This window comes from Biomphalaria glabrata, chromosome 11, assembly GCF_947242115.1.
Source record: "Biomphalaria glabrata chromosome 11, xgBioGlab47.1, whole genome shotgun sequence".
NCBI lineage: Eukaryota > Metazoa > Mollusca > Gastropoda > Planorbidae > Biomphalaria > Biomphalaria glabrata.
Genome location: NC_074721.1, coordinates 41,844,464 through 41,870,012, shown reverse-complemented (window position 1 = coordinate 41,870,012; position 25,549 = coordinate 41,844,464). Strand labels below are relative to the sequence as shown.

General features: G+C 38.5%; 1 protein-coding gene across 3 annotated transcripts in view; it reads right to left on the bottom strand.

Moving 5' to 3' along the window:
* Window positions 1–24,528, bottom strand: part of LOC106050387 (uncharacterized) — a 115,876-nt gene extending 91,348 nt beyond the window's left edge. The window contains exon 1 of one of the 3 annotated variants that reach the window (XM_056004917.1): window positions 23,954–24,528. The gene's annotated coding sequence lies outside the window, so the exon portion shown is untranslated. Of the gene's footprint in view, window positions 1–20,687; window positions 20,813–23,953 lie in introns of those variants that run through there. The other 2 variants (XM_056004919.1, XM_056004918.1) reach the window with 2 other exon arrangements.
* Between the last annotated feature and the right edge of the window lie 1,021 nt (window positions 24,529–25,549).

Sequence of the window (25,549 nt, the reverse complement as noted above, 5' to 3'; positions counted from 1 at the left end):
AGTTAAAAAAAAAAGTTTTTAAAAAGTTACAAAAAAAAGTTTAAAAAAAAAGTTTTTAAAAAGTTACAAGCAAAAATACAAAAAAAAAAGTTACAAAAGAAGAGCTTAAAAATGTGATTCTGCAGAGCTAAATAGTGCAAGTTACAAAACAGTTACAAAACAAACAAAAAATTTTTTTAAAGTTACAAAAAACAAGTTTTTAAAAAAAGTTTTTAAAAAGTTACAAGAAAAAATACAAAAAAATTTACAAAACAAGAGTTTAAAAATATGACTCTACAAAGCCAAATAGTGCAATCTATGCTCTCCTGACACTGAGAAGACTACGCTGGCTCGGACATGTCACCCCATGCCAGATGATAGAATCCCGAAAGATATCCTAAATGCTGAGCTTGTGGAGGGAGCCAGACTCAAAGACCGCCCGAGACTGACCTACAGAGATGCCTGCGTGACATGAGAATCACAGGCGTCAACGAAAGGATGTGAGGGGAAATAGACCAAGACCGGACAGCATGGAGACAGACTGTACGTTCTGGTACGAGCTTTGGCGAGAGCAAGAGCTGCCTTAGTGAAGAGAAAGAAGAAGAAAGCTGCCCTTTCAGCTAGTCATAAAACAGATGCATACACATGCACGAACTGTGGCAAACTCTGCCGCTCCAGAATTGGTTTTAGTTGACACACTAGATTCTGCCCCGTCTCAAGACGAAACCAAGACCAGTAACTCATCTGTGGCTCGTCCATGGCGTATAATCACCTCCCTTATTTTGCACACCGAATACATCAAAAAGGTTACTGCTGATAGGTTCTCAGCCATATATGAAAATCTCCTATTGGAGATAAAAATAAACAAGGTCAAGGACGCTGAATGGTTCTTCCTTTTTGCCAACCCAATAAAAAGAATCAAGCTATAACGCAGACACTCTCTCAATGTGTGACAGATGTTCTTCCTATCAAATCTCCTTTAGGACCGCTAGTTAGTTGACCATTAGTGTCTCAATAATTGGGTTGTCTTGAGTCAGCCAGGAAAACCTGTGACTTGTCAGAATTTTAGTCATTGGTTAACATTCATGACCAGGTGCATGACGTAATCATTTTCTTTTTTTTTTTTGAAGTAACGTCTGTATTTTATAAGATAAGAAATAATTTTAACTCATGAGGGGAGGCTATATGCTTTCTCCGTATAAAATTGTGCGTGTGAGAGAGAGGGAGAGAGAGAGAGAGAGAGAGAGAGGGAGGGAGAGAGAGGGAGAGAGAGAGAGAGAGAGGGAGAGAGAGGGGAGGGAGAGAAAGAGAGAGAGGGAGGGAGAGGGAGAGAGAGAGAGACAGACAGACAGAGAGAGAATGAGAGAGAGAGAGGGAGGGAGGGAGAGGGAGAGAGAGAGAGAGAGAGGGAGAGAGAGAGAAAGAGAGAGAGAGAAAGAAAGAGAGAGAGAGAGAGAAAGTGAGAGAGAGCGAGGGAGGGAGAGAGAGAGAGAGAGAAAGAAAGAGCTTGGAATATGTAAGTATTGTTATGACCATATTGGCGGCGCGAAAGGGTTAACTGTAGGTTCAGCTGACACACGTGAACTCAGGCGATGGACAAGGGACAGTACTACGGTTACACGCAAATATGACCAATGTTATGGTCATGTGATCGAAAGCCTGTGTGGACTAGAGACAGTGTGTAAGAAAGCGGCAGTTCAAGACCGGAGAGCCTTGAGACCGGGACTGTTAGTCAGCCATGAAGTCGGTCCTGGTCGAGTTCTCTAAGTGTTATGTACGAGTCCAGAAAGAGATAGAGACAGTAGAATTGAGTTCGGTGATGTACTGTGTAGCATTAGTAGTTGTTGATTGTGTTTGTTGCCAATTGTCTAGTATCGGCTGTTATCTACTTGACCATTATTAAAGCACCAGATTATTTGGAGCTCTTGTTGTCAAGTTCTCGATGTGTTGTGTTGTGTTGTGTTTAGCAGTGTTTACAGAAGGCCTGATTAGGAGAGAAACGTAACGGTATATTAACTCTTTCTCTCCTAACTGACGATACCAGCGTTAATTCCATCAGAATGTGGTCAATAATTACGGAGAGAAAGAGTTAAAAACATAGCTTCTCAATATCAGCACTTTAATTTTTTTCACCAGATACAAAAAAAAAAAAAAACTTGCTATTTTCCCGCCATGTATAAAAATCAGCTTAAATAGCAGAACCCGTTAGCAGACGAAGAATGGGGTACCTGAACACGTGTTTTTTTGGATGCTTTAAGATGCAGGATGTTGCTGAAACCAAAAATTACTAAATGACTTAAATGTAAACAGCCAGTGTAATTTTCTCACCAGAGCCTTCCACCCCACACACACAACATACACACACACACACACAACATAGACACACACACAACATAAACACACACACACACGCACATACTACAAAAACATCGCCGCTTGAGTTTTGGAGCTGCTCTGCTAGTTTCTATCAGTTAAGAGCTAGAATTTCCTCCCCTGCTTACTGTGGCTTCTCGTTTCGTTAATTAGTCACTGACTTGTAAAAAAATAAATAAGATCAATATAAGATAAGATAAGATAAGATAAGATCAATATAAGATAAGATAATATAAGATAAGATCAATATAAGATAATATCAATATAAGATAAGATAAGATAAGAAAGGATCAAGAAAGCGTAAAATTTGCAAGAGGTGACATTATCTATCTGTTCTGTTTCTTTTTCTTTGGCCAACGATTAATGAACAGGGTGTCACGTGGCCTTCACAATGACCGACCAACGTTTACTGTACCCAACTAAAGTCAGGCACCCATTAGAGTTGGGTGGACTCAGGGGCGCCCTAAAATTCTCGAAACTCAAAACCCCATTCTTCACCGAAGTTCGAACCCAGGAGCCCAAGCGAACCAGAGACCATCAAAACGACCAAACGACAGTTCAGCTCGCGTACCGCACGACCAGGCAGCCATCCATGCTGAGTAAATAGGGGGGGGGGGGCGAGATTATAGTAAGTCATCTTAAGAGTCACGTGGCGTGAAGTCAATATTTATACATGGATTATACCAGAGGCTCTCATACTTTTTCAGTTCAGGGACTCCTTTACAAGCCATACGATATTAGCGACCCCGCCGTAGCCTGATTTATCTTCCCGATTCGCCATATTCCTAAAGCCGCTGTCATAATGAAAATCTTCGCAACCGTGTGCGCTTCTTTTGCTCTTCACTGTATGAAACCTAAGGGGCCCCGGTGGCTGAGAGGTGTTATGCACTAGATTAGAGAGTAGGTTAGATTTGTTAGACAAAATTATTCTGTATTGTTTTAGCGACGGTAAAAGTAGTGACGTAGTAAGACAGACTAATGACGTAGTAGAATTGGGCGAACAAGAGACCAACATGGCGTTAGGTTAGAAGTAGGCTGTGTTTTGAATAGTAAGAGATAGCGACGTTTTAGGAAGACTTGACGGATTTCCTAGTGATTAATAAAGTGCCATTGTATACAAGTGAAACTAGTTATTAATTATATTTCTATTTTGTAATGTTCTGTGGCTAATGTACAGTAATAATTAGTAAGAAGTGAAGTCAGATGATAGGCGCTTTGCTTCCGAACTGGAGGTCCCGGGACTTGGATTTTTAATTTCGGGATCTTTGGGCGCCCAGCTCTAAATGGGTACCTGACATTAGTTGGGGAAAAGTAAAAGCGGTTGGTCGTTGTGCTGCCCTATAGACCACAAGGTCTAAAAGGGGAACTTTACTTTACATTACTATATGAAGGCTTTTGGGTTTTTTCATTCACTATTGTCGCATTGTTAATAATTTTCTGCTGACTCACATACACTATGATTTTTAAGTCTGAAGAATTCAAAGAGCTTGTCTTTTAGTTCAGCATAATTTATTGCAAGATGACGCTTCTGATCAGTAGATTTCAAACTTTCGTTGGATGACATATTCAAACAGCACACTGTCGGGGATATTGTTGCATTTGTACGGTATAAATCCTATTTGTAATTATTCAGGAGCATATTTGTGTCATTTTGGCTTACGTGGTGAAGTCTCTGTTACGTCATAGTTCAATGTCAAGGTTTCCATTACACTCTTGCTCTTCTTCCGGTGTCTGCTTACGTTCATACATAATCTAAAGCAGGGGTTCTCAGCCTGTGGGTCGCGACCCCCTTGGGGGTCGGTTGACGATTTGCCAGGGGTCGCCTAAGACCATCGAAAATAAGGATTGTTATTGTCTATTCTTCTATTGCTGTATGTGTGTGTGTGTGTGCGGGGGTCGCGGAAGAGTGGGGGATTGTAAAAAGGGGTCGCCGAGCACAAAAGGTTGAGAACCGCTGATCTAAAGGTTTAGATGGGCGTTCGTAAAACAATTTAACAAACACGAATTACCTGCCCTTGTATAACTTAAAAAAAAATTAATTATAATATGCGCACGACTAATAACTAGACTGGTGTCGATGTGTCGTGGCGTTTCAGGGTTAATGAGCGCTATGTTCAGATCTTATGTAACAGTGGTTTAATGGGTGCAGGTTGTCTTTAAGGATCGTGTGTGTTTTGGAAAGGCATCTTTCATGAAAAAAATCTTCAAGAGATGGTAGCTGTGTTCGAGTGATATACGATCCTTTTTAAAATTAGTCTATTTAGTCTTTAATGTTACCCTACCAGCAGGTTCATTACTGTTGTAAAATGTTTAATGTTTGTAAAATGTTTTACATGTTTCGGATGTTCCTTCCTAGTCCAAACCTCCCGCAGGACGACGGGGGATGGGAACGGGCAGGGTTTGAACCCGGGACCATCGATAAATCTGAACGACAGTCCAGCGCGCAAACCGCACGACCAGACAGGCATCCATCTGTTGATGTTTTTTGTTTTTTTGCTACATAGAAAAGTTGAATTATTGTTTTGTCGATTTTAAATTTTCTTAGATTTATAAGATGGAAGAGCCGTTAGCTTTTACTTTAAACATTTATCCGCCCTATGGTAAGGAAAGAGCGAGTAGGCAGACCATGGGCAGACTTGCAAAAAAAATAATTAGTTTTTAAAATTGAATTCTGTCTTTGCTAACTTAAACATCGAATCGTTCCAACTAAAACCACCTCTGGCATTGTGAACTTGACAATTTGCAAGCAGACGTCTCATGTAAATCTGAATCAAGGGCTTGAATCAACACAGCCAGTAGATTGAATCAACACTGCAGGGCCATTCTCTTGCAAGAGTCAGCTTGGAATCAAAACACGCAGCGAGCGATGCACAAGAAGCACCGAGAGACCGTCTTTGACGAGATTTGTTTGTTTGTGCTGGATTGATTGTAGAGTCTACGTTCCGCGATGCACATTTTGTGCCTGTGTGTTCGCGAGAGCAAGAAATTCAGGGAAATGTCGATCTTTTATCTAATATGTTCTTATTTTGAAGAATGTTTTAACTTTGATCTATATCCTCTGCTTTTCAGTCTAAAACAATGCAGATATGGATAATAAAACTAAACCTTATAATCAGGGGCGGACTGGCTATATGGGCATTCGGGCAAATGCCCGGTGGGTCGGTACCCATTTGGGCCGCAGGGCCAACGAAAGGGCCGCATGAATGCCAGTAAATTGTTTCAAGATTTATATTATTCTCTTTAATCTTAGAGCGTCATGATTGAACAAAAATACTGTTTACACTTTCCAAGTCTAATACTAATCTAAAGCACGGTCGTAGATATCCTTCATCCGTCTATCTATAGTGCTTCTAGTAGACGTCCCTTAACGATAAGCAAGAAACTTAAGGCATTTATTTCTGATAGAAATCGACGTTAGTGTGAATCTATAAAGGGACCACCAACAACGTTCCAAGTCCTATAGAGGACATGTCCAGTCCCATACGGAGTCCTTCACAAATCACAATTGTTATTTTGAAACGTGTTGAAGTGTGTTTATTGGAATCAAAATGCAAAATTATTTTAAAAAGAAGGAGCAGAAAATAAGTAATAATAACTATTGCTGGAATGCTGTGCAAAACAATATTACAAAGAGAGTTTATGTTATCACACAAACTCAGAGGCTGCCCCCATCGAATTCACAAATGGACCAGGAATATTCAAACCATAGTCTTGTTTTGATCGTTTAAAGTAATACATTTTTTAAAATCATTTGGCGTTACATTTCACATAAAATCAAACAGGACGACACGTCGTCTTTGATAAGACTCTTCTAACTCTTCTGGAATAAGTAAAGTAACGTTAACCGATCACCTAAGAACTTTTTTTTTATTTCGGGATCTTTGGGCGCCTCTGAGTCCACCCAGCTCTAATGGGTACCTGACATTAGATGGGGAAAAGCGGTTGGTCTTTGTGCTGACCACATTACACCCTCGTAAACCGTAAGCCACAGAAACAGATGACCTTTACATCATCTGCCCTATAGACCACTAGATCTGAAAGGGGAACTTTACTTACTTTACTACTGGGTAATTGAGTACTATGCTTTTCGCATCAGATTCACTTCTTAATGTGATTTACTGTTTACATAATAAATAAATCTGCACCCCCTAAGCAGTAAGAAGATAAGCTATATCTTAATAATTTATAGATTTGAATTTCGTTCAAATTATTTAATACATTTAAATCTAAATCTACGTCTGGCCATCTATTTAGTCTAATTTAGATCGGTGTCATTCACCAACTTTATGATGACAGCATTTACGAATGAACAGGCTTAACGCCATAAGAAACACTAAGGCCAAGACGACAAAGCTATTGACTTATGTCGAAATACAAAGAGGCTTTGCTAGAACATGAGATTATCTTGACAGCATTTGTTTTACTGAACGTAATGATATTATAAAAAAAGGGGGACATGTTCTGTTGTGTGTGTGTGTAGCCAGCTTTAAAATGCAATCAAACTAGGTTTCCAAGTTATTGAGAAAGCAGTATATGAGAGTAAAGTTCTCTTTCGGACCTTGCAATCTATAGGACAGATGATATTAAGGTCATCTGTTTTTTTTTGCCAATGGTTAACGAGCAGGGTGTCATGTGGCCAGCACAATGACCAACAGCCTTAACTTTGTCAACTAAAGTCAGGTACCCGTTAAAGTTGGGTGGCCCCAGGGGAGCCCTAAAAATCCCAAAATGCAAAATCCTAGTCTTCACCGAGATGCGAACCTAGGACCCCAGGTTCGGAAGCCACCGCCGCGCCCCCATGACCTCGTGAGATGGACAGTTAGAATAATGGAGGATGAAGAGTTGTATTTGCAAATTCAAGTTCAAATGTCTGAGAAAAAGGCTAGGAGTGAAAGTGAATCATAAACAATATGTTAATTAATGGGGAATCTTCAGGTGTCTTGAATGTGAATGCTAATGTATATGGTAGCAATAACTTTTCACATTAAGAGATTCCCCATTCCAAGTGTATACTTTATTCATTTAGTAATAGCGCTTATCTGATAGTTTCAAAATCATCTAATAAATTATTCATATACTAACTACTTTCCATACATTATTAAAATTTACACAATGTTTTTGGTGACAGGTAGGATTGGACGCCCATAATGTGGCATACAATTTGTGGGCCGGATTGTATAGAAATGCCCGGGCTGGTTTTGACACCCAGTCCGCCCCTGCTTATAATCGCTCTACCAGATTTGAAAAATGATTTCACCTTCCTAGGAAATGAATGCAAACTTAAGAAAAAAAAATTCAAATAATTAGGGTTAGGGTTATATATTCACATGTTATGTGTCTAAAAACTAAGGAATATTGCAGTATTTTACGATGCTACGGGGACCCAAATGTGACTTTCATAATTTACCAGGGTTAACGCAGAGAAAACCGTTATCTGCCGGAGCTATGTAGACATAGATCTATGTTTGTTTTTGTTTTGTGTTGTTTTTTTTTTTTGTTAAGACCTCAAGCATACTTAACTTTGTTAAACCTTGTTGACCTGGAAGCCAAACAAATTACCGACACGTTTGTCATGGGCAGTAACTCTATTTAAAAGTCTGTTCAAAGAAGCTAATCCTCTGCGGCTTTACTGATGCTCTGTGGGATAGAGTTTCAATGGGTCCGGGTAGCAACGTGTGTAGAACCGGATATAGGTCCGTGGGCAGTAGGTTGGCATCGAACGATAACAATATACTGGTAGAAACCAGGAACTGGGTTCGAATCCTGGTGAAGGCTAAAAATTTTTATTTCGGGATCTTTAGGGGGCCTTTAAGTAAACCCAGCGTTAATGGGTAACTGATATTAGTTGGGTGAAAGTAAAGGCGGTTGGTCTTAGTTTTGGCCACATGACACCCTCGTAGACAGTGGGCCACAGAAACAGATGACTTTTACATCATCTACCCTATAGACCACATGGTATGAAAGGGGGAACTTATTTTTTTAAAAACAGCGGTTGACTTTTGTAGATATCATTGAACTCTTATTCTTTCATGACGTGTGGGTGGCTGAAGGGTCAACAACCACTTGGCTTCGACTTGGCCACAGACCAAAGGCCGGTCGAGTTCGAACCCCGACTCGACCAGAGTCGTGTTTTCTGAAAGCCTAAAGGCAGCACGGTAACCTTGTCCTAGATACTCTCTCCCCCCACTGGCCAATAAAAGAGATTGGTTTGGTTTGGTTTTGGTTTTTTGAGTTTAGGCACATCGGCACAATTTAGGCCATGTCGTGCCCGTAATCCTTTAAGGATCACTCTCCCTTTATAGAACAAGGGCTAGATTCTATACAGTTAAATCATTAAAAACACAAGGTCTATTCACAGTTTAAGATATTGCACCAGCGCTCTCTGAGCAGGCTAAAACTAAGCATGAAAGATGCGATATATATAAAAACAATTATCAAATTAGATTTGATTACACGTAGCAGTTACCCTAATTTCCAATTAGACTTTAAAAGATGGGAAAGAAAATGAAAACGCTCATTAGAAATGTATTGATGTATTGAAATGAAAGGAGCGCAAATTGTGACAAATATACAGCGTCAAGATTTCTGACATTCGATGTTTTCATTTGAACTTTTTATCAACATTTCTAAACAAAAAAACTGTTGAATGGACAGAATGAAAGGGAGAGAGAGAGAGAGAGAGAGAGAGGGGGACAGAGAGGAAGAAGTACAGAGAGCGTGATAGAGAAGAAAAAGAAGGGAGAGAGAGAGAGAGAGAGACAGGGAAGACGTAGAAGAGAGCGAGACATACGTGAAAGAGAGAGTGAGAGAGACAGAAAAGAAGAAGGAGACAGGCGGCAGACAGAGAGACAGAAAAGTGAAGACTTAGAAAGAAAGGTGGATAGAGAGTGAGAGGCAGTTAAAAAGTGAGAGACTCTCAGAGACAGACTGAGACACAGAGACAGAAAGATAGAGAGACGGAAAGAGAGAGAGAGAGAGAAAGAAAGACAGAGATAGAAAGACAGAGAGAGAGATATGGGCACAGAGAGACAGGGACAGAAACAAGTTAGCCAGAGAGAAAAACGAAGACAGAGAGAGAGAGAGAAAAAAAAAAAAGAAAGGAAGACAGAAAAAAAGAGAAACAAACAAAGACAGTGAAAGAGACAGAAAGAAAAAGAGAGAAACACAGAGAGAGAGAGAGAGAGAGAGAGAGAAAAGAAGAAAGAAACAGTTTTATTAAAGTATTCAGTTTTCATTGGCGCTTATTTCATTACAGTAACCTCTCATCTAAACATTAAAGAATCTTTTACTGTAGATTGAAGCTATTTTATTGACAAAGCTAAGTTCCATTTCCTACAAATGAAAAACAAATCCAGAAGGAGTATTTGTACAAATTTGTCCTAGCATATGGGACGAGGAATGTGCCTTTATCTTTGTGTCTTTCAGAGTATTTTACTAAATTTTGTTTTTGTATTTGAAGATTATGGTTCAGTGTTTTATGTATAATTGCTACTTTACTTTTGAGTCTTCTGTCCTGAAGGCTTTCTGAATTTAGTGATTTTACTAAAGGTGTTACTCAAGTCAAATGTGAATATTCGTTTGTTATGAATCTCACTGCTCTATTTTGTGTCTGTTCCAGTTTCTTAATGTTTTCTTGAGTTGAGGGGTCCCAAACGGAGGATGCATATTCTATTATTGGCCTAACCAAGGTTAAATAACATTTTAGTTTTATGTTCTTATTTGATGTATAGAAATTTCTTTTAATAAATCCTAATGCTTTGTTTGATTTTTTTGTAGTTTCATCAATATGTGGATTCCATGACAGTTTTTCATTTATTATAACACCTAGGTATTTTGCGTTTTTAGTCTGTGTTACTGGTTTGTGTGTGTGTCTATGGTGGCTGTAGGAAGAGGTTAGCGATTGGTTGGGAATGACGCAAGAGAAAAGACATTGTCGTCAGCGGTTTTAGATAGGAGAAACAGCTCCATAATGTCAAACTGAAAAGACGTGTTTTTTATAGTAAATTAGATTTTATTCAGAATACTATTTAATATTATTACTAAAGCCAAGTACATTTATTACAAATTCATTTTTACTACAGTGTTCTATTTAGTACTTTTCACAAACAAGTTATTCTAGTTATTTCAAATTATACTAGTTAAAATATAATAAACCAACAGCGGTTTAGTTGTCTACCAGCTGCTTGGTGCTACAAGTCAACCACCGTCAGTAACAACCAGTAACAACCAGTAAGTGCTAGTTTTAAACCAGAAAATTAAAGCGTTGCTAAATATATTAACGCTTTCTCTCCTAACTGACGGTACCAACATTGATTCTACCAGAATGTGGTAAATAATTACGGAGAGAAAGAGTTAACAAAAAGATAAAAGTCTCATTCTTAATAAATAAATCAAAGTAAATTAAATCGTGGGCGCAAAAAATTTAGCCTGTCTCTAGTTGTATTATCTGGCTAATGGTTGGTATTAATGATAACTAAATATGTCAGTTAGGACATTTTCTTTTAAACATTTTTGAAATATCCTTTCTCCGTGTAGATCTATCTAAAGACACACACACACACGTATACTCAGGAATACTTTACACACATACACACACAATAGTCTAGCGACGACTAAAAGCTTTTTGTTATCGTTGATGTCCATCAAAATTTGGCGGGGAGTAAAAGTGAAATGGCAAAGCGGTTCTGCCACGCAGACGACAGTATCACGAGCTGACCTAATTACAGCGGTAATTTAATTGTCACAAGACATCTCCTTAAAGACAGTTCACAAATACGATTTAGTGATTTAGAAAAAAAAGAAAAAGTAAGTATGGGGATTGGGTAGGACCACTGAAATCATCTTTTTTTGTTTTAAGTCACGTCTGTATTTTATAAGATAAGGGTCTATAGTATCATCCTATAAAAGGGCCCTCTTAGTGACGTTTTAAAAATGTTATACCAGAATCTACTAGGGCCTACTAATTTAATCTAACACATTTTCCGAAATAATGTAATAGCCTACATCCGTAGACAGTGCTTCTAGATCTAGTAGGCTCCATCCTTTTAGGGGCCTAAACACTTAGCGATTAAAAAGCAACATAAGGCCTTATAAGGATATAGTGTTTACTGTATGCATGTGTACATCTATCGATAAATTATCAAACTTAACATAATGATATTGAATGAATACAGGTACCTAGAATTGAGTGTTCATTATATAATATACAGTTTATGGACCGGATGGTATAGGAAAGCCCAGGACGATGATGACACCCAGTCCGCCCCCTAGATTTGCACGTGAGAGCTATAGATAGAAACTGGGTAAGAGTCAATAATTCATTCAGTTAATAGTAAAAGTCGAATGGAGAGTCAACTCTTATTGTCAGTTAGCTTATTATGTGTAGTGTACGCTTTTATGAGTAGTCAAGTTCATATTCCTGTAAATTCTATTTTAGAATAACTTGTTTACAGAATTTCTATTTGTTTTTTTTCTCTTTACATTGGGGGGGGGGGGTGCGATGACAGAGCGGCAAGCTTCCGATGGCTCTCCAGTTCAAATCCTAAAGAAGTATGGGATTTTTAGCTTCAGTATTTTTAGGACACTTACGAGAATGAATATGGGTGAAAGGGGGGTGTCCCTTTTGTGCTCGGGCTTCGGCCTCGCCTCTAGCCCAAGCGTTTGTGTAAACGAGCCATCGGTAATGTGGATGTAACCCATTACATCTGCTTGGATCTCTCCCAGACAGAACTGAACAACTGGAGTGTTAAGAATTTTTGACTCCACTCTAACGATTATTACAAAGAAGTAGAAAAGAGAAGAATAAGTATATTTAACTCTTTCTCTCCGTAATTATTTACCACATTCTAGTGGAATCAACGCTGGTATCGTCAGTTAGGAGAGAAAGAGTTAAATAATAATAATAATAATAATAATAATAATCTTTATTGTCCGTATGGAAATTTGTCTTACAATTTTTGCATTACACCAAACAAAAAACAGTATAACTATAAGAAACCAAAGTGTACATTCACACCAGACTCACTCATAATTTACAGGTGACAAAGTCTGCATAACTAATTACAAAAGAACATTCAATATACATCCAGCAAAGAAATAATAATGGATAACGGAAGTACAGTTCAGCAAGGTTCTAAACAGCAAGCAAAATAATAAAATAAAAGATACTTTAAAAAATAAGAATTGTATCAAAGGGGAAAAACCGCAAAACCTCTGCCACAAATCTCAATACTAAAACGTTTAACTCCCTTTTACTTTATAAACCAAATTAATTTGATTCCCACTAATTGATCAATATTTTTTTTATTGATTCATATTTATCGATTATGAAGTCATGTGCGACAATTCAACTTGATCCGAGAATGGGAAGTGGGAGGAAAAAAAAACGAGTAAACAATTTGTACCAGACAGACAGACTGACAGACAGAATGAGCTGATGCAAGCTTCTTTTTAAAAAAAAAAAGAGCAAAAAATGACATCTTCACATTACCAACGCCTGCAGGTTGAGAACTCTCCCTGAAAGCTAGTAGGTCAAGATATCAGAAAATTGTGTCCTATCCACGTTCAGTTTCTCGCTACAAAGAATAGCATGAGGATCTCAAGACCGAAACTTACAATCTTAGCTTGTGAAAGGCTTGTCCTCATTTTACCGGACGTCTTGTAAATCTATCATTTGGCAGCAGTGAACTTTCTTTAAGGTATCCTTGACATCAATTTATTATGTCTTTTTCAATCTATTTCTTTTCATTTCTAATGTTGTTGTTTTTTAGCTACCACTATATTACCACGACATTTCATCAAATCGCTTTCCCTTCTTTTTTTTTCTCGCTCCATACTACCGCTTACAGAAGGTAAAGAGGATCTTACAAGTCATTGTATCAACAAGCAGATCATAACTAATTAATTTCTAGTCTGAAAATCTGTAATGAATATTTTGTTGAAATGTAAAGTTTACATTTCCACTTACGTTCTAGTGTGTAATCAATTTATTTTTGATTCGACGAAATTCATATAGATAAAGCAGGTATAAAGACGGGTTTCGGTAATTTAATTAAATAGAGGGTAGAAAAATAACAGGGCAAAAAAATGGACTGGGTCCTCACTTATCCTCTTATATTAAAAAGAAAATAGTATTTTGAACAAAACAAAAACACGGTCTTTTCACTCAGTCAATCTAGAGTCGTCTGTCCTACACAATATTACAAACAATTTACGAAAGATTGCATGAATACATAGATAGGTCTAGCTAAATCAATGCCTATTTAGTAAGCAGTGCCAACTTCAAGAGAGTATGGTGAAAATGGGCTAGAAATTATGCTGAAAGCTAGATTAGCATTTATACATGTGCTTGGAGAAACGACGAGAGAAAGAGGTCCCTAGAGACAGACAAAATCAGTAGATGAAGTGTTATGAAGTGTGTCTCTACGGTGACGATATAGGAAGAGGGTTAGCTATGCAGTGTGAATGATGCAATGCTAAGTGGCAATGTCATCAGCTGTCTTGTGTAGGACAGACGACTCTAGATTGCCGGAGTGAAAAGACGTGTTTTTTTTTTTTTAGTGACTTAGATTTTGTTCAAAATACTATTTTATATTATTATCTAAGCTCTACAACATTTATTTATTTTAACTCGAGTTAAATTTGTCGATATGGTAATAAAAGTTTAGAGTTAGTCTTGTTCACAAAGATGTTAGTTCAAGTTTTACAATGTAAGATATAATACGCCTAGTAGACAAGTACAAGAGATGATACGGAGAAAGTAAAATAAACTGTATATCGAAAACTCAAAGAGAGAGAGAGAGAGAGAGAGAGAGAGAGAGAGAGACAGAGAGACAGAGAGAGAGAGAGAGAGAGAGAGCTACTGACAAGTATAACTAAACTTAGACTAGATCTACTTAGTTGTGGCCCAGAGCGGAGAAAGTAGTGAAAACTCACACAGAAAGACAGAGAGAGAGAGAGAGAGAGCTACTGACAAGTATAACTAAACTTAAAGACTAGATCTACTTAGTTGTGGCCCAGAGCGGAGAAAGTAGTGAAAACTTACACAGAAAGACAGAGAGAGAGAGAGCTACTGACAAGTATAACTAAACTTAAAGACTAGATCTACTTAGATGTGGCCCAGAGCGGAGAAAGTAGCGAAAACTCACACAGAATGACAGAGAGAGAGAGAGCTACTGACAAGTATAACTAAACTTAAAGACTAGATCTACTTAGTTGTGGCCCAGAGCGGAGAAAGTAGTGAAAACTCACACAGAAAGACAGAGAGAGAGAGAGAGAGCTACTGACAAGTATAACTAAACTTAAAGACTAGATCTACTTAGTTGTGGCCCAGAGCGGAGAAAGTAGTGAAAACTTACACAGAAAGACAGAGAGAGAGAGAGCTACTGACAAGTATAACTAAACTTAAAGACTAGATCTACTTAGATGTGGCCCAGAGCGGAGAAAGTAGCGAAAACTCACACAGAATGACAGAGAGAGAGAGAGCTACTGACAAGTATAACTAAACTTAAAGACTAGATCTACTTAGTTGTGGCCCAGAGCGGAGAAAGTAGTGAAAACTCACACAGAAAGACAGAGAGAGAGAGAGAGAGAGAGCTACTGACAAGAATAACTAAACTTAAAGACTAGATCTACTTAGTTGTGGCCCAGAGCGGAGAAAGTAGTGAAAACTCACACAGAAAGACAGAGAGAGAGAGAGCTACTGACAAGTATAACTAAACTTAAAGACTAGATCTACTTAGTTGTGGCCCAGAGCGGAGAAAGTAGTGAAAACTCACACAGAAAGACAGAGAGAGAGAGAGCTACTGACAAGTTTAACTAAACTTAAAGACTAGATCTACTTAGATGTGGCCCAGAGCGGAGAAAGTAGTGAAAACTCACACAGAAAGACAGAGAGAGAGAGAGAGAGAGCTACTGACAAGTATAACTAAACTTAAAGACTAGATCTACTTAGTTGTGGCCCAGAGCGGAGAAAGTAGTTAAAACTCACACAGAAAGACAGAGAGAGAGAGAGCTACTGACAAGTATAACTAAACTTAAAGACTAGATCTACTTAGTTGTGGCCCAGAGCGGAGAAAGTAGTGAAAACTCACACAGAAAGACAGAGAGAGAGAGAGAGAGCTACTGACAAGTATAACTAAACTTAAAGACTAGATCTACTTAGTTGTGGCCCAGAGCGGAGAAAGTAGTGAAAACTCACACAGAAAGACAGAGAGAGAGAGAGCTACTGACAAGTTTAACTAAACTTAAAGACTAGATCTACTTAGTTGTGGCCCAGAGCGGAGAAAGTAGTGAAAACTCACACAGAAAGACAGAGAGAGAGAGAGAGAGCTACTGACAAGTATAACTAAACTTAAAGACTAGATCTACTTAGTTGTGGCCCAGAGCGGAGAAAGTAGTGAAAACTCACACAGAAAGACAGAGAGAGAGAGAGCTACTGACAAGTTTAACTAAACTTAAAGACTAGATCTACTTAGATGTGGCCCAGAGCGGAGAAAGTAGTGAAAACTCACACAGAAAGACAGAGAGAGAGAGAGCTACTGACAAGTATAACTAAACTTAAAGACTAGATCTACTTAGATGTGACCCAGAGCGGAGAAAGTAGTGAAAACTCACACAGAAAGACAGAGAGAGAGAGAGAGAGAGCTACTGACAAGTATAACTAAACTTAAAGACTAGATCTACTTAGTTGTGGCCCAGAGCGGAGAAAGTAGTGAAAACTCACACAGAAAGACAGAGAGAGAGAGAGCTACTGACAAGTATAACTAAACTTAAAGACTAGATCTACTTAGTTGTGGCCCAGAGCGGAGAAAGTAGTGAAAACTCACACAGAAAGACAGAGAGAGAGAGAGCTACTGACAAGTATAACTAAACTTAAAGACTAGATCTACTTAGTTGTGGCCCAGAGCGGAGAAAGTAGTGAAAATTCACACAGAAAGACAGAGAGAGAGAGAGAGAGAGCTACTGACAAGTATAAATAAACTTAAAGATTAGATCTACTTAGTTGTGGCCCAGAGCGGAGAAAGTAAAATACATTGTAGCGAAAACTCAGAGAGAGAGAGAGAGAGAGAGAGAAAGAGACAGAGAGAGAGAGAGACAGAGAGAGAGAGAGACAGAGAGAGAGACAGAGAGAGAGACAGAGAGAGAGAGACAGAGAGAGCTACTTAAAGATTAGATCTACTTAGTTGTGGCCCAGAGCGGAGAAAGTAGTGAAAACTCACACAGAAAGACAGAGAGAGAGAGAGAGAGCTACTGACAAGTATAACTAAACTTAAAGACTAGATCTACTTAGTTGTGGCCCAGAGCGGAGAAAGTAAAATACATTGTAGCGAAAACTCAGAGAGAGAGAGAGAGAGAGACAGAGAGAGAGAGAGACAGAGAGAAAGAGACAGAGAGAGAGAGAGAGAGAGCTACTGACAAGTATAAATAAACTTAAATACTAGATTTATGGCCCAGAGCGGAGAAAGTAAAATGAGAGAGAGAGAGAGAGAGAGAGAGAGCTACTGACAAGTATAAATAAGCTTAAATACTAGATCTACTTAGTTGTTGCCCAGAGCGTCTTGGGAGGTGATATTCTCCCCTCACAGGACTAAGGGGAGATGAAACCAGTTCTAGAGGCAGTGCTGTGGATGGAAGGGGGCAAGGGTGGATGGATTGCAATAATCAAGCAGGTGATACCCTAATTGTAGACAAAAAATGCTTGAGTTTTCGGTGTAAATAACTATTTAAAAGGAATTATATTTCTGGATCAGAAAATTAAATTACTTATTTTATTATAAATTATTTTTATTTATTTTTATTGTAAAACGTTTTTGTTTATTAACCTCCTTTTTATTATAGCCACATATTATTATATTGCTTGTTTTTACTTTGGAATTTTCGCACAATAGTGATGTTACTTATTATACATTTAGTGAAAGTTTAATGTTTTCTTGGTTTCTAAATTGAGAATAAAAATATTTTATTTTATATTGAGAAATTCTGTTATAACGTCACCTGAACTAGAATCTCCAGCATATAACATGACAAAAACAGGATATTACTACATCATTATATATAACATTACATATTGTACACATGTAGGAACTATTGGACTCAAGTAGGAACAGTTACAGTCTATTTTGATGGAGAGCCATGACAGGTGTGTGCTTTTGATGCCAACAATCTCATGTGAACTTTTGTTCATTTAGCTTTGAATCAAATCACTTTCAATCAAAATTATTCTTAATTAACATTGAAGTGTTCGCCGCTTCATACTAAACTCTCCCAACTGATCGATAGGCCTGCATTCAGAGGCGTATTCAAGATTGTCAATGGGACGACTTTCATACCATGCAATTGTATGTTAAAATCGAAGCCCTGGTAGATATTGATCTTGATAAAAGTATCGATTTAGTAAATTATCTAATTTGAAAGCTACTTATAATGGACGTGTACAATGTAAACAAAAAAGTACCCATTTCAGATTTTGCGATATATGGGGACGATGATAAAAATATGTAAAGGTCATCAGATTCTTTGGGTCCACGGATAACGAGAGTGTCATGTGACCAGAACAAAGATCAACCGCCTTTACTTTTTCCCAACCAGTGTCATTAGAGTTAGCTGGACTCAAGGGCCCCCTATAAATCCCGAAGTTCAAAATCCCAGTCGTCACCAAGATTCGACCCCTCGGTTCGAAGGCCAAGCGCTTTACCACTCAGCCACCAAACCGTGTAGCCCAGTGTAGCATCATGTAGCCCCGTGTAGCCCATTGTAGCATCATGTAGCCCCGTGTAGCATCATGCAGCCCCGTGTAGCATGATGCAGCCCCGTGTAGCATCATGTAGCCCTGTGTAGCATCATGTAGCCCTGTGTAGCATCATGTAGCCCCGTGTAGCATCATGTAGCCCCGTGTACCATCATGTAGCCCTGTGTAGCATCATGTAGCCCCGTGTAGCATCATGTAGCCCCGTGTAGCATCATGCAGCCCCGTGTAGCATCATGTAGCCCCGTGTAGCATCATGTAGCCCCGTGTAGCATCATGCAGCCCCGTGTAGCATCACGTAGCCCCGTGTAGCCACGTGTAGCATCATGCAGCCCCGTGTAGCATCATGCAGCCCCGTGTAGCATCATGTAGCCCCGTGTAGCATCATGTCATGGCAACCATGGCATGAAGGGGTACATTGCTCGGAACCAATAGAGGCCCCTAGATCAGTGATGCCCAACCTTATACAGCCGGCGGGCCGTAGTTTGGGTATCACTGCCCTAGATCATCATCCATTAAAAAGAAGACATTAAAAAACACTTGAAACGAAAAAAAAAATTGTGAACCAAGAATGTACAAGTATGATCGTTTTACAGAATTTTGTTTAGAATTCCTTGTTTATGTAACTTTGCTCGCGTCATTAGGAAACATCCAAAAGTTTAGGAATAGTTTAGGAATAGTTTAGGAATAGTTTAGGAATAGTTTAGGAATAGTTTAGGAATAGTTGCAATTGTTTTTGATTTGCCTCTCGGAAGACCACGAACACGAAATTTCAGTCTATAAATATTATATCCATTGATAAAATGGAGAGATGGAAATATCTACTGAAAAATAATGATTTAATCATAATTAGGTAAAGTAGTACCCAGATACTCATTCGAAAGGTTCTTTCCAGCATCTGCACCATCCTCAGACAACGTGGCCAGCATTGGCTTGGTCATGTCCGTCGGACGGAGGAGGAACTTATTCCGAAAATCATTGTTTATGAACAACTCGCAACGGACACAAGAAAAGCTGGTCGCTCCACTTCCGATATTTGGATGTGATTAATAGGACATGAAAAACAGGTGCAATTGATGTTGACTCCTGGGAAGACATAGCCCTAGACTTGAAAACTCAAGAAAACAGGGGCGTAGCTAGGAATTTTCCATCCTTTGGGGGCCCGAGGGGCTTTACCTCTTTTGGGGTTCCTGCATTTTGCGTAATATTTAATATTTAATGTAAAAAAAAAAATACTCGTTTGGGGCCCTCCCTCAAGTGGGGGCCCGGAGGGGTTTTCAAATTCCCCTCTACTCCACACCCACCCTAGCTACGCCACTGTTAAGAAACTAGAACTGACGCAAATAGAGCATTGATTTTTTCACAAACGGGCAAATGCCCGGTGGCCGGTACCCAAGTGGGCCGATAGGGTCATCTAAAGGGCCTCACCAATGCCACTATGGCACGTATTAATTTGTGAATATTCTCTTATAAAAGTGGCCCTCTGAGCGTCTAGTTTAAGAAAAAATCGTTTCCAGACTCTACATTGTAGGTCCTAATACTAATATAATTTAACACATTTTCCGAAGTAATGTAATAGCCTACATCCGTAGACAGTGCTACAGTAGGCTTCATCCTTTTAGGGCCTTCACACTTAGCGATGAAAAAGCAACATAAGGCCTTATATTTCTTATAAAGATATAGAGCATGCGTACAGTTATCGCTACCTTATTAAGCTTAACATAATGATTTTGAGGACAGGTAGGCCTATAATTGGAGGCCCATTGTATGCCATAGGCCTACAATTTATGGGCCGGAGTGTATAGAAACGCCTGGGTCGATTTTGACAGTCTGATCCTGTCCACATTTGTCGAGAGTCATGCCATTGGTAAAATCACTAAATTTACTGACACTCCAGCACAGAAGACTAAAGATTAAAGCAGCAATAATACATAAAATACTAAGCCATAATAAAGTTCTCAGACACAAAGATAAAAATACTTTTATAATTTCAAACGCTTGGAGAAATTCATACACGTATTCATTATTTTCTAGTGTCATTATGGCATTGAACGGATTGCCTGAATCAGCCAAGAAAATCAAAGCCTGAATAGAGTTAAATTCTCTAGTAAGCACGGTTACATTAACCCAGTGATACGCGTATGATCTAATAATGAATAACCCACTCTTTTGAAGTAACGTCAGTAATTTATAAGATAAGAAGATTCATGCATTAGAGCAGTGTTTCCCAAAATGGGGTCCGCGTACCCCCAGGTGTACTGGAAGACTTTGGAAAGGGTACGCATGGAACCTCATTAACTAGTCTGATTTTTTTTTAAATGACTATTTATTATGTTCTATTAATAAATTAAAGTGTTATGGGTGGGAGGGGTACTAAGCATTACAAAAAAAAATTATAAAAAGGGGTACACATAGGTCAAAAGCTTGTGAAACACTGCAGTAGTCTCAGTAGAGTATGGTGAATGTGTTGTAGATCTAATATGCTATATAATCTAAGTTGTTAATTCTTTTTAAAGAGAATTTACAGACGAAATGCAGTGATGAAAAATAAGCAATGGATTAGAAAGAATGCAACATAAAATGTCATTACCTTTGAAAAATAAATCCTTTTCTTTTTAATACGTATTTCAAATTAATCCAAGTATCGAATCATACACAAAACACAAGATTCTAAAACAACACGTTTCGTCAGTACGCTATAATGACTCCATATTGTGTTTAATTTCGGCCTGTGTTGAGTGGGGTCAAGGTCATTCGTACCCAGCGCTAAAAAAAATCTGGCAATCATGAAATTTCCGTTCGCTAACCATCCGTGCAGTTTCTCTTTGACTGGATAGTACAATGGACCAGGGCCGGCCCTAACAGTTGCGGGGCCCTATGCAAAACTGATTGCGCGGGGCCTAGTCTGGGTGGGAATAAGGATAATAAGTTAAAATTAAGATTTTGAATTATAAAAAAAAATCGACTTTGAATTGTATTCATTCTTTACTTAGTACAAAATTGCGATCAAATTAACTTTACTTTACGAACCGTGCAACCTATGGCATGTTCTTATACCAGTGACTATAAAAGTAAATAAAGTATTGGAACTTCCGATTAAGGTGAAAATTTGCCCGATTATTACATTTTATAACATGAAAGCTGACAATGTTTTTTTTCTTTTATCGCGCATAGGATATGCGTTTTCCGCAATGAATGAAACCCACAAATGACAAGTATATTTTTCATGAGATTTTTATGAGTATTTCGGAGATTTTAATAAATTCAGGAGATTTCCAGGAATTTTTCGCATATATTTTGCAATATAATGATTTCACCTAGAATTAGCGCGGGGCCTACGAAAGCGCGGGACCCACTGCGACCGCATAGGTTGCAGTGGCCTAAGACCGGCCCTGCAATTGACACAGTATGAACTGGACGGCATTTAAACTTCTGAACTGCAATTGAAACCTATGTCTGGATATCCATCTTATCTCATTAAAGACGCCCAGAGTCATCTTACAATATCTTATCTTGTAAATTACAGACGTTCCTTCAAAAAGAAGATAATTAAGTTACTCGCTTTAAATCCTGCTAAGTCATTGGTTTTCTTCTGGATGACTCAGGCAACCCGTTCCATGATGTAATGGCACTAGGGAAGAAGAAGTACTTCTACAATTTAGTCCTAGTATATGGAATAAGAAAAGCGCCTTTATCTTTGTATCTTTCCGAGTATTTTAATAGGTTTTGTTTCTGTATTTGTACATTATGGTTCAGCGTTTTAAGTATTATTGCTGCTTTTCAGTCGACTAAGTTACCCTCGGTCTGGAAACAGTTGTCTACAAACAGCTTGCTTGACAACAAGAAGTCTGTATGCTTGTCAAAATAATTTAAAAGTTTTAATCCATGGCGCGAACGGAATCGAAACACGTACTTGAACTTAGCAGACGACGTTGCACTACTCGGGTCTACAATTGAATGCATACAAGAAATGACGGAGAGCCTAGAACTGCGGTTCTCAACCTTTTTTGCTCGGCGACCCGTTATTACAATCCCCAAATCTGCCGCGACCCCCACCCACACAGCAATAGAAGTATAGACAATAACAATTCATATTTTCGATGGTCTTAGGCGACCCCTGGCAAATCGTCAATCGACCCCCCAAGGGGGTCGCGACTCACAGGTTGAGAACCCCTGGCCTAGATAAAGAGGCACCCAAAATTGGCCCTCCGCATAAACTTGGATAAAACTAAAATTATGCGAGTGTTATGTCAGGCATGTCAGTCAGAGCGAGGCCATTCGATATAGAAGGCCTCAACACTGACCTGCAACGTCACAACCTGTGGGCAGTTTAGACCAATAGCTCGTTGCCACGTCGTACAGACTTCAGGCCTTCTATGACGATTGGCGTCGGTCAGAGCTTGAACAGCTAGTTAAGTTCACATACCTATGCAGCATCATAGCTAACGATGGGGATGCATATCAAAACGCAGCATGCCGGATATTGCCGGATATAGCCGGATATTGCCGAATATTGATGGATATTGCCGGATATTGCCGAAAAGGAAAGGCAAGGGCCATTTTCCAAAGAAGATTTACAAGACAAAAAAAAAAAACCAACACAACCTTGCAAGGTTGAGGCGCTGTGGATGAGGGGTAAAGCGCTTGGCTTCTAACAAGGGTTGCCGGGTTCGAAACTCAGTGAAGACTTGGATCCTGAATTTCGGGATCTTTATTGCGTCTGCGAGTCCACCCACGCTCTAATGAGTACCTGACATTAGTTGGGGAAAAGTTAAAGTTAAGATTGGTTGTTGCGCTGGCCACGTTACACTATCGTTTAGCGTGGGCTACAGAAACAGGTGACCTTTACATTATCTGCCCTATAGATTGCAGCACTCTCTCCTTTTCTTTTTTTAAATTGTAAACTGCAGGTAATGTATGATGTAATTTCCAGCTTAAAATAGGTCTGGAATATTTTTTTTTCAATGTTTACATTCGTTGCCTACCCGAGAATGTAACTTTTTTTAAAAGAAATAAAGCGCGCTGTTTCGGTCAGAAGGGTGAGAATGTATAATTGTATATCAACCGAATATAAAATTTGTATGAAGTAATAAAGGCTTACTGTTTTAATATAGACGAAAATTATATAAATGCATAAGTGACCTACATATTTTGCCACATCCAACGCAGACCAAACAACATGTAAATTTAGTGTCAATGAATATATAGATCTTTGTGTATTATATAAAAATATACGTGTGTGTATGTTGCAAATTCCATGGAAAAAAAATCCTTTAGTTAAGTGTTTCATGGCTATTATGTAGCGTTGCAGTTCACGCGATAATATGAAAAACTACTTATTAATTGTTATTTTAAATTATATTCTACTTATATGCATACTAAACAGTTTATTGTGTATAGTCTCCCTAAAAAGACTCCTGTGTTTGTTACTAATGATAGTGAATAGTTGTAAAAATGGTGTATTTTTGTGAAAAAACTGGTTGCATAAGTGATTTTAAGAATTAGATTTTTCGCTTTCAGAAAATTAGGTTTTTCGCTTTTAGAAAATTAGATTTTTCGCTTTCAGAAAATTAGATTTTTCGCTTTCAGAAAAGAAAAAAGTAGCCGTTGCATCAAAACTTTGAATGGTCTAAAATATTATGATGTCAGATTTTCACTATCTTTTCTAGTTTACGAGATCTAAACGGGACGGACAGACATTCCACATAAAACTAACAGCGTCTTTTCCCCTTTCGGGGGCCGCTAAAAATGGTAATATAAAAATGAATTTGATAATAAGAAACTAAAATCTTTTATTATAGTAGGAGTTAAGAAAAAAAAATTCCAGTCTAGATCTAGATCTACCATGAAACTTACTTTGTGTTTAGAGTAGCAGACGTGAAGAACTCTTCCAAATTTCTTAACTTTTTAAAATTTTCAATTTGACGTTAATCCACTAGGAGAATGATAGGTAACGAAACAAACCAATCTGTCAGATCTACGTAATCCTTAGATCAATATAAAGCTGTCTCAGATCTGAACTAATGCGTTATCTTATAGGAGTCTAAGATCGAGTTTATAACAACGCTTGAAATACTCCTACACATAGAAATAATTAGACATTAAACAGAGCACCTCATAATCATTTCATGACTAATTGTCAATTACTTGTATCCTTAGCTATAATAATTAAAGCAAAGTTAGTCTCTCTTTTTTTTTTTATAACACAGAGATAGAGCGATTTTCAAGATGTTTCTAACAAAATATGTAGTTGCTGATGTTGGTGATGGTACATAGTCACCACATGAACTAGCAATCAACGAAAGTCACTACAGTCACCTTGTGACCAGACACCAGCAGATCAGCCAGACGCCTTCGGGGGCCTCTCACCCTTCAAAAAACCACGGGTAGAACGCCTAACCTTCACCGAGTACTCAAAGCCTAGGTTTCAGTGAGACTGTAAAGAGACGCCGTCTCGCTCACGCGCGGGCAAGCGTGCAACAAGTCGACATGGCTGCACCCCCCTTTCCCCCTTCCCTCCCTTTTTTCTCTTTCTACAGCCACGATCATATCAAACGTTCTAAAAATAGCGACCGATTTTTTCCTAAAATAAAACGCAAGGGGAGATAAATAACATCAAAGTTTTTTTTCATAGTGTTCTTTGCGTTTAATTCATCTTTTTTTTTTTTCTTCAGTTTATTCTACAATCTAATGTATATATTTTTTTTTTAGTTATACCCCAACTATTATATTCATGCATTATTTCATTATATTAGATCTACAACAGCTTGGGGTTAGGGCCTGGAGACAAAAGGCTGGAGATCTGAATGGAGGGATGTGTTGAAGCAGGCCAGAACCTTCCATAGAAGCGGTTCTCAACCTTTTATGCTCGGCGACCCCTTTTTACAATCCCCCACTTAGCCGCAACCCCCCCCCTCCGCACACACACACAGCAATAGAAGAATAGACAATAACAATCCATTTTTTCAATGGTCTTTGGCGACCACTGGCAAATCGTCAATCGACCCCCAAGGAAGTCGCGATCCACAGGTTGAGAATCCCTGCTCCATGGGCTGTAGCGCCACTATTTTATTATATAGTAAATAAAAATACGTTTTACTGGTCTTATGATGCCATACATAATAATGGTGACGTGTAATGAGGGTGTCATGTGGCCAGCACAACGACCATCCTCCCTTACTATTCCCAACTTATGCCAGGTACCCAAATGAGTCGTGTGAACTCACTATAATTTGTGTTATATAAAAAGAACATACATTCTTATATACTTCTGTACCAAAAGTAACATTTTCTGATTACAAACACAAATGTTATTGAAGTTTAATCATAAAAAAGGTAGAATATACAAATGTGAAAAATGAACAATTCTCTCAGAATGTGGAAAAATAATTACGGAGATTAAGAGTTAATAAAGATAAATATACACAAGTAGATAGGTAAAATTGTGTAAGG